The sequence below is a fragment of the Lactuca serriola genome, chromosome 3, assembly GCF_051521515.1.
Source record: "Lactuca serriola cultivar US96UC23 chromosome 3, Lser_US96UC23_V15, whole genome shotgun sequence".
Classification (NCBI taxonomy): Eukaryota; Viridiplantae; Streptophyta; class Magnoliopsida; order Asterales; family Asteraceae; genus Lactuca; species Lactuca serriola.
In genome coordinates, this window is record NC_136410.1 from 133,745,734 (window position 1) to 133,755,896 (window position 10,163).

Sequence of the window (10,163 nt, forward strand, 5' to 3'; positions counted from 1 at the left end):
ATGCATGAGGTTCAAGGAAAAATGCTAGCTTTATGAGATATATAGATATAGATATAGATATAGATATATATATATATATATATATATATATATATATATATATTAGTTGCAAATGAAAATTATGTAAGAATATGATAATAGTGAACTTTCTAAAAATCTTGAATGTAAATCAAGTAAAAAGTTGAATTTTAAGTACTTTAAACGAGTACGGTGCATATACGATATAAAACGACAAAGCCTATTGGGTCTCGATACCTAAAAAGTACGGACGTAAAATTTCATAATAGGGGTGGTATGAGAAATTTAACTATTAGAACAATAATAGAAAAAAAATCAAAAATTTTTGCATCGGGAAAACAGAAGTTAGAGGTTTTGAGTACCAAACCTTGTATACCTTATATGGTATATTCTCTCTCTCTCTCTCTCTCTCTCTCGTTACATATATATATATATATATATATATATATATATATATATATACACACAGAGGGAGAGAGAGAGAGAGAGAGAGAGAGAGAGAGAGACTATAACATAAAATTTGTTGTGGTAATTTGGGTAGAACATGGTACAGTACCAATTTGATTTTACTCAAAGAATGTACCGTAATAACTATATGAATTTTTTGCTACCAATACCGTATCAAATATATTTTGTACCAATTTGTTTAGCTATTAACAAGTTTGGTTGGTACAAATTGGTAATAACGTGTTAACAGTTTTGTTTTAACTTTAAATTGTAATACTTAAGGAGTAATAGCGACATGCGACAATTTTCTCTGCTAGTAAAATATAAATTAGTAAAGTAACAATTTTAGTTGCTATAGAATTTTATTAACTAACTTTTGAGGTTTTATAATTTAATGTGGTAATAGCTATGGTTTACCTCTAAAGTCTAATATCATTTTTTTTAAAATTGTAAACAGTAAATAAACTTGACAGTTGAAAATACAATTTCGTTATATATATATATATATATATATATATATATATATATATATATATATATATATATATATATATATATATATATATATATATATATATATAATTAAATATGAATCATAATTATTGTGTAAATGTATGACCAAATTATGGTCATTAGATTAAAAGGAATATAAAGTTATGATCTTACAATACATATTATTAATATATGCTAGTGTTTACTCTATAACTACATGCGAATAATTATAGAGGCACTTATAAAATTTTATTATGAGAGAGAAATAAAAATAACTTATATTTTAGGCAACAAAGAGGCACTAATTAATAAAAATTCAAATTAATTTTTTTTTGAACTTTTCCAGTTATCAATTTACATTCTTAGAGAACAAAATTTTACCGGAGATGGTTATTAACGTTTCCATGGATATAATTCAATTTCAATTATTATCATTCACATTTTTGAAGAACAAGTCGTGAATTAAAATTTATATATATGAAAAAAGAAATAAATCCGTCGCTCCTAAACATTTATCTTTTTTCATATTTCACGTCAAAAGACATGATACAAGCTTAATTATATCATTATTCTCAAAAATAACAAACTTTCTTATATTATTTTATGAGAATATATAGAAAAAATATCATTCTTAAATAATAACAAGTATATCGTGATATTCTTTAAAATAAAAACATTCTTATATGATTCTGTAAGAATATAAAAAATATAACTCTTAAAGAATAACATACATTCTTAAAAATAAGAAACGTTCTTATATCATTTTGTGAGAATATAAAAATATAATTTTTAAAGAATTACAAACATTCTTATATTATTCCATGAGAATGAAAAAACTATCATTCTTAAAGAATAACAGGTGTATCTTGTCATTCTTAAAAATAACAAATGTTCTTATATTATTCTACAAGAATAAAAAAAAATATAATTCTTATACAATATCAGATATTCTATGTAAATAATTTTTAAATTTGTCGATGTCAGTATATTTATTATAATATAAATAAAGAAATAAGAGATGACGATGCTTTAAAATAAAAAGATATTCATTAGATAAATAATTTGAAAAACGATAAAATGAAAGAATGAGAAGCAAGATTATGAAGCAAATATGTTAAACAATTTAATATATAACAAGAACCGAAAATTAGAACTAAATAACTTCTACAATTTGAAAAATTACAAACGTCCTCACCCAGTTTACTTAGCATCTTCTTTTACCACCTACCAACCATTTTGATGAGTTGAAAAACTCTTTTAAGATCGATTAGATGCTTAGCAAGTAAAATAGAATGTAAATAATAGAAATAACACACGATGAATCAAAACATATGTTGAACGATTAAGACTACAACATCTCAGAAGAGCTCGACAAAGAACTTCTATTGTAGAGTTGTGCTAGGGTTACAGTCCAATGAAAGAGATAATAATTGTTAAGCGTACAAAAGACGATGCATGCATGCACCATAAATACTAAACCCTAATATCATAAACACGGATGGACCGGCCCATACCGTGACAAAATTGGACAAACTAACGAAGCCCAATGACGCAACATCCTAGTCTCAACAATCTCCTCCTTTGCGTCAATTGAGGCGAGAGATCATTTCGGTTAAGCAAGAGTTGATTTCTTCACAGTCTTGAATAGAATTGGTATGATGGCGAGTAGAGTCTGATGAAAGTCAATGTACCACCGAAGCATATCCAAAAACATCTTCTTATCAGCTTCACTGTTTTGGTTACACCTATAGATGATATCAAGAATGTGCTCCAGGCAGGAAGTGGAGAACAGGTGTTTGTCATCAAGAGCGAACATGCATTTTTGGCCTTCGGCTCTAGTGAACATTACAGTATGATACTTCGGGTTGATTTTTCCCATCAGCATCACATTAACATCGCTTGCCTTCCCAATTGGCTTGATTGTAGGCTTCTTCCTCAAGGCAGAGGCGATCTCCTGATCCATCTTCGCGACTTCAAGAATGTAGCAAACCAACATTCGCTTGATGTGATCGATGATACGCTCATATTGTTGTTGATCAGTCAGCAAGATGTTATTAAGGAGGATCCAGTCATGAGGATTTAAATTTGGAAGATCAACGGGATAAATCATATGAACCTAGTTGTCTGATCCTCGGGTCACCTTGAATTTGACATTGATAAACTTCCATGCCAAAGCTGGTTTCAACACTTTTACTGTTGTGATCTTCTGTTTACTCTAAGTCAATTATTGTGGTTGAGAGAACGCAAGATAGTACTCAATCAAATCTCGATCAACCTTCGAGTCAGGAGAGGGGATAGCAACCGTTGGCTCAAAACAATGAAAGATAAACGTCTTTCGGGTGATCGGCATGTCGAATTGAGAGTCCCTGGAATTCTCACGATCAAACGAGAGAACAGGTTCGAGCCAGTGTGTGATGGGAGACTCGATTTCTTCCTTCAGAAGCTTTTCTAAAGACCACAGAGGAAACAGAGATTTCCTTCATTCCAATGTGTCATTTACTTCTTTTTTGTTTCCTCTTCCTCTCTACTTCTTCTTCTACTTTGTGAAGCTTTTCTTCAAGCTCTCGGTCAGTCTTCTTTTGCTTGAGAGCAATTTCTTCAGTTTCTTCCTCATCATTATCACCGATGATCTTTTTACCTTTGTCCTTCACACTGGAACCCGAAGCTTCATTACCCTTCGGTTCAGTGGTGACTTTCGGTTGTGTAGCAGGTTTGCTTGTTGGAGGTTTTAGTTGACCATGGCCTTCTTCTCCCCCTTGTTTCGGAGGGACAACAAACTTCGGAACACCCTCAATACGGCTCAACATCTCAAGAGCCGATCTTAGCTTTTCAGCCAAGTGTAGTCGAACTGTGATAGTAAGGACCGAATCATGAGCTTCCAGGAGATTAAAGAGAAAAGAGTGGACATCACCACCGTTTCTTTTGATAATAACTCGCTCAGTCTTGAGATCATCAATTTCTTTTAGCGCCTGATTGAGCTTCAGAGCCTGAGTCTTGACTTTGGTGGTTTTGTGAGCAAGTTCATCCATGACTTTGTTTTCCATGGCTAGATCAGCCTGGAGTTTATCAAGACGAGAATGGATGGATGTTTGAAGCTCTTTGTAGTCAAACTTGGTGTTTTGATATGCCTCTTCAAAGTTCTTCTTCTCAGCTTGAAGGGATTGGGTAAGATTATCAACAGAAGCATTCAGAGTTTGAGCATTCTTCTGAGCTGTAGCCCGAAGAGAATCTAGAAAAATGCGAGCATTAGAAATTAGTTTTTTGACATTTCCGGTCGCTTGCTTGCAATCTTTGGTGGATTCTTTAACTACAACGGATGCCTTCTGGCATGAGGAAGTGGAGGCATCAATGGCTTTGGCTGAATTGGAAATGGAGGTATCATGCTCTTTGACAAAGGTTGCCAACAAAGCCTTGATCGCAACCTCAGAGTATGTCTCACTGGGAGTAGAAGAGGAAGAAGAAATCAATTTGCAAGATTTTCATTCAGATCCCTTAAATGCCTCTTCGTGACAGGAGCATCATCATCATCATCGCTCTATACTCGGTATGGGTTGTAGTAGATGGAATCAAACTCCATTTCCGCTCCACCAAGAACGGTTTCAGTTTCATGTCAGTGAGGTGGATATAGAGGTTTTGAGGTGATTGGGGTGTCAGTGCCAGAAGTAGGTACCCTCGTATTAGATACGTTGACACGAACTTGAGGTTCGGTTGTAGAAGTGGTGATGGTGGTAACTTCAGTGAACATGGGTGTTGGGATTGGTATAGAAGTGACAGTTGAAAAGGAGATAGGAGGGGGGGCATGGAGCAATGGTAATAGGAACTGAGTGTGTAGGAGAAGTAGGAGGTGAAGTTCAGTTACCTTGATGAGTTGGTGAAGGAGGAGGCGAAATACCTCAGAGCGGACTCTCATGTTGAGAAGCTTCTGTTGGATTAGTGTCTAAGTCCATAACTATTTTGGTATGTACTTGACCCGATGGTGCATGGTCCTTTTGGGTTGCCTTCACCAAAGCAACTTGATAGGATGAATTATGGAGAGAGAAGATTAATTATGATTTATTAATATATTATGAGAATAATATATTAAAGGAGAAATCATATTGTTTAATATTAGTCAAGAATTAATTGATAATTAATTTTGTGGCTAAAATAGATTAATTAAACTTAAGGGACTGGAACTGTAATTATAAGATAATTGCATTTGGGCTATGGATTACCTTGGGATAATAGGTTAGACGAATTCTATGGGGAAACCCATTAGAAATCATCCAAGGGATATTCTAAAAGAGTCCATGGGCTGGTTAGGGCTTAAGTAGTCAGATTAGGGTTTCCTAGTTGAAAACCCTAATGGCCTACATGTATATATAGTACCCTTAACCCCCAAAAACGTGGCTAAGAGTTCCACTAGGGTTTCTGGATGTTTTGGGCAGCCTCCTCTCTCCTTATTCTTCATCCTCTTGCTCTTGGTGTTTGTGAGCCGTTAAAGGAGTGACACTTGTGACTCTAAGCTTTCTAAAGCCATTACAAGGAGGATTTGAGATTGTTATTACTACATAACAATCAAAGGTAATTCTCTAAACCCTAATTTCAGTTTATAATATGTTAGATCTAAGATTGTAAGTCTTGGATACATTGCATGTACAATAGAGAAACCTAGATCCAAGCATTAGGGTTTGCATGAGCACATATGATGTTCTTATGGCTAAAACTCATCAGTGGTATCAGAGCCTTGATTGGTTTCTGTTGTATGTGATGATATGTTGAATTATTAACTGAAAATCGAATTTTGGCCTTCTGTTCGAACTGACTCGGCGAGTCACTACATGGACTCGGTGAGTCTGCCCTACTCGGCGAGTTCCAATGTGTGACTCGGCGAGTCGGAGCGTCAGACAGAGGGAATTTCGGATTTTATTGTTGTTTTGCTTAAGGATAATTCCCATATTTGTTTTCAACTTATAAAATACGATTTTTAATGTTTCTAAAAGATTATCCTTGCCAAAACACAAGATAATTACCAATTGATTAGATAATAACTTCCTTATATGATTAAAGATTGATTATTTGTATTAATTGGGTAACTTATCTTGCAAGAAATTGAAATTAGGTCAAATATAGATAATGACAAAATTAATTATTTAATTTCTATTATTTGTTATTTGATCCTTGTGTTGTGAAAAAGTTTCATTTGTGCACATGTAAGTTTTATGGTTTAAATTTAAACTTAAAGATTTTGTTTTGAAATTTAAATAGTTGAAACCCTAATGTTTTGAAATGTTTCAAAACTTGCCCTCAAGTTTTGGAATTTAAAAGTTGATTAAAAGTTTAATTTAGAAATGTTAAATTCTAAAACCCTAGTATTGTTTTGAAAAGTTCAAATCACACCCTTATGGTTTTATTAATTAATTAAAGTGTATAATTATTAAATTTGACCACCTAGAATTTTAAAAGTGTAAAATACACCCTATACTATATATAGCATTAAAGTCTAATATATATGTATGAGTAAAAGTCATTCTTACCGTTAGTAGGCGTCATTCACGAAGCTGGTCTATAAGGGGTGTTTAAGGAAATTGCCTATAAAATGGTGATTGAATGGGTATCCACTCTTACCCACCGCACTCTTGACTAGTGGAGGGTCGTTAGCCGAACGAGTAGGATAAGATAGAAACCTTCCATTATAAGTATAATGAAGTACAAAAGTAACTAAATGCTTTTACAAATTACCAATCTTAGTTACTTTAGGCAAAAGTGAATTGATGCAATTCCATGAAATTACAACTTGTGCCCTTGCGAAGACTTAGTGGAGTGTGTATGGTTAACCGGCACACTAAATGGTGACTGTAACATGTGGGGGCACCATGTAAGTCTGCATGCTTATTCACACCCGCTTTGTGATCCTCGGTATCCCAGTCACAAACTAGAGGGGCATATCAAGATTTAAACATGCCATTGAAAAGTTCAATGAATCTCAAAAGATCTAGGAATTTTCAATAGATTTAAAAGTTCAATTTCTTTTCCGTTTTTCATGGTGGAAATTAGTGAATCGTCATTCACTTACCTTCAAATATTCTGCAACTAGATTACGGCATCCCTTTTCTAGGTTGTAGAGTATTGTGTTGGGTCCTAGCCTTAATATCTCATTTGGGTGATTTGTTAAGGACTCAATCAATCAACTATCTTGAATTTAATTTTTCTCCCATTTTGTAGATGTCAAAGTATGACAACTATGGTCTTCCCAAATCCCGTGGAACAAGTTTTTCACATGAAGATGATATTTCACGATTCGATCGAGGAACACGAGATCATGCTTCACTTCCTCCACCTCCTCCTATTATTCTCCCTAACCCACAAGTTCAAAAGATTGAAAAGTTCAAACTCACTCAAGCCTTTTTGGCAAGTAAACATGAAGAAGGAAAGTCAGTGTGTGCACACATCCTAGAGATGAAGTCACACATTGATAGGTTAAGAATGTTGGGATCTGTTGTCTGTGAGGAGTTGGCTGTTGACTGGGTTCTTTAGTCACTTCCTGACTCATATAGTGAGTTCGTAAGAGAGTACTATATGATGAACCACAACGTAACCCTCATTGATCTCACCTATATGCTTATTATTGTTGAATCAACACTGATAGGTTAAGAATGTTGGGATATGTTGTCTGTGAGGAGCTGGCTGTTGACTGGGTTCTTCAGTCACTTCCTGACTCATATAGTGAGTTCGTAAGAGAGTACTATATCATGAACCACAACGTAACCCTCATTGATCTCACCTATATGCTTATTGCTGCTGAATCAGCAATGATTTGGCGCACCGGAAAAGCAAAGTTGATTGGTGGATCTGACTTCCAGACCTCTGTGGATATAGGCAACGAAAGGCATGCCATGATCGAAGGGTTTGATCATAAGAGAAAGGAAAAGTCAGAAGTAGTTCCATGTGTTGTTCCAAAAGAGTCAATTTGCTTTTATTGCCAAGAGAAGGGGCATTGGAGATGAAGCTGCCCTATTTACCTAAGAGATCTAAGAGATGGGAGAGTCAAAACGTATGGCTCTGCTTTAGGTAAAATCCATTAACTAACTCTTTTAAGTTCCTATTCTAGATTTGTGATACATGATGTGATAAGATTACAATTGATGTTTTGTAGGATCGAAGAAAGGAAAGGAAACTTAAAGGAAGAAGTGAGCAGAATCTAATCGTGAAGAAATGGATTTCGATCGCATTGCTTGAAGATTGGATTCTTGAGCTACTACTTAGAGTTAGAATGTAACATCCGGATTTCCAGGTATATTATTTTTATTTAATTATTTTGGAGTTTGCGGAGGAACTCGGCGAGTTGGAGCCAAGACTCGCTGAGTAGGGTCGCGGATGTTCATCCGGGTTCACGTCCGGACTCGGCGAGTCCATTTATGGACTCGGCGACTCCACGTTGTTTAATGAAACCCTAATCCCCCGGGTTTGGAGCCTATTTAAGGGCACTTATAGCCTCCCATTGCGGCTACCAGTCCCTTGAGAGAACCCTAAGTGAGCCAAATCGCTGTGAGGAAGAAGTCACTTTTGATCTTTGTACCTTTGGTTTAGCAAGAAGAAGGTGACCAAGAGCAAGAGGAGGTGCGATTCTAGCAGTTCCAGAGTTCAGAGACTTCATTTTGAGGTAATAGTTCGAACCTCCTTCAGTTTTGGTGTTGATCATTAGAGTTAGGGTTTTCTAACCCCTTTGGAGAGTGATTATCTTGAGAAAATGGTCCCTCTTCGAGTTTGTGCCTTGGGTCTGGACTCAAAGAGGTCCAGAGACCTTAACCCTTGGAGCTTTATGGATCAGTTTGGGGTTATTGGACTTAGGTTGCCATTTTTGGGACTAAATCTCCTTTTGATGCCTTGTTGTTGTTATACAAGCATCAAGTTTCGGACTTTACGTGACTTTCATGCTTAGGAAGGCCAGATCTATGGTTTAGGGAAATAGATCTGACCTCAGGAGGCCAGTAGAGTTTGTGCATGGCATGAACTCGCCAAGTTGTTCTTGGGACTCGGTGAGTAGGCTTAGGGTTTCACGTAAATTGCTTAGTAAGTAGACTTGCCGAGTTGGGGGAATGACTCAGCGAGTCAGAAGGGGGTTAGAGGATTGGAGTTCAAGGCGGTACTCGCCGAGTTGTTCTTGAGACTCGGCGAGTTGAGTCGGGGTGGCCCCGCGATTCATGTCTGGTATGACTCGTCGAGCATAGGGAGGGAGTCGGTGTGCCAAGCGGGACAAGTGTTAGAGAACATGTGTGAACTCGCCGAGTCACCAGGGTGCACTCGGCGAGTAGGGTCAAAGTGTGACCGTTGACTTTTATTGACTTTAGGGGTTTGGTCAACAATGGAGTACTTGTGTCAAGAGGGGGGTAAAATAGTCTTTTACCCTTCTAAGAGTGCCAATGGCAGGTTGAGTCTAGTTTCGAGAGTTATATTTATAAGAGTATTTACTTTATGTGAATAGGCGGAGACTAGGCAATATTTCTACCGAGTCAGAGATTTACCGAGACGCCTGAGGTGAGTCTTCTCACTATACTTTACCTAGTGATATGGGCATATTTAATCATATAATTCATGCATTATCTTAATACTTTATGTTGATTTTATCTCATTTAATGAACAAAAGGTGCTTAATTAGTTTAATATTTCATTTTCAGCAACAAAGACATGCTCGAAAGGAAAATGAAGCGGAACTAGCGATTGGAGGCTTGGATCTTGGATTTTGAAGAAAGAAGGATGTTGCTGGACAGCTTGACCCTTTGTCAGTGTTTTAGCCTTATCTCATGAACCGTAACTCCGATTGACGAGATTCAAAATGTTCTGAAAACTAGACACAATTTCGGACGAGTTTCGTGTTTTGAGAAAATGCTGATTCAAAACGTACTCGGCGAGTTGGTCAGAAGTTTCGCGATGACTTGCCGTACACGGGTTTTAAGTGACGGACTCGCCGAGTAGGTCACTGGACTCGCCGAGTAGCCTCTGCTTTGTGAAAATCTATATAAATTGACTTTCAGATCGATACCCAGGCAGATAGGTGAACCCTTGGAGGCCAATTGTCGACTAATGGAGTTGCTGGAGTGTGGGAAGCTAAGGAATCAACCCTACATTCAATTTTAAGGAGAATCAAGTCAAAATCAAGTTTACTCTTACCTAATCTCTTGTTTGAACTATGTTTTTACCAATTGATTTCATTTTTGAGCTTGTTT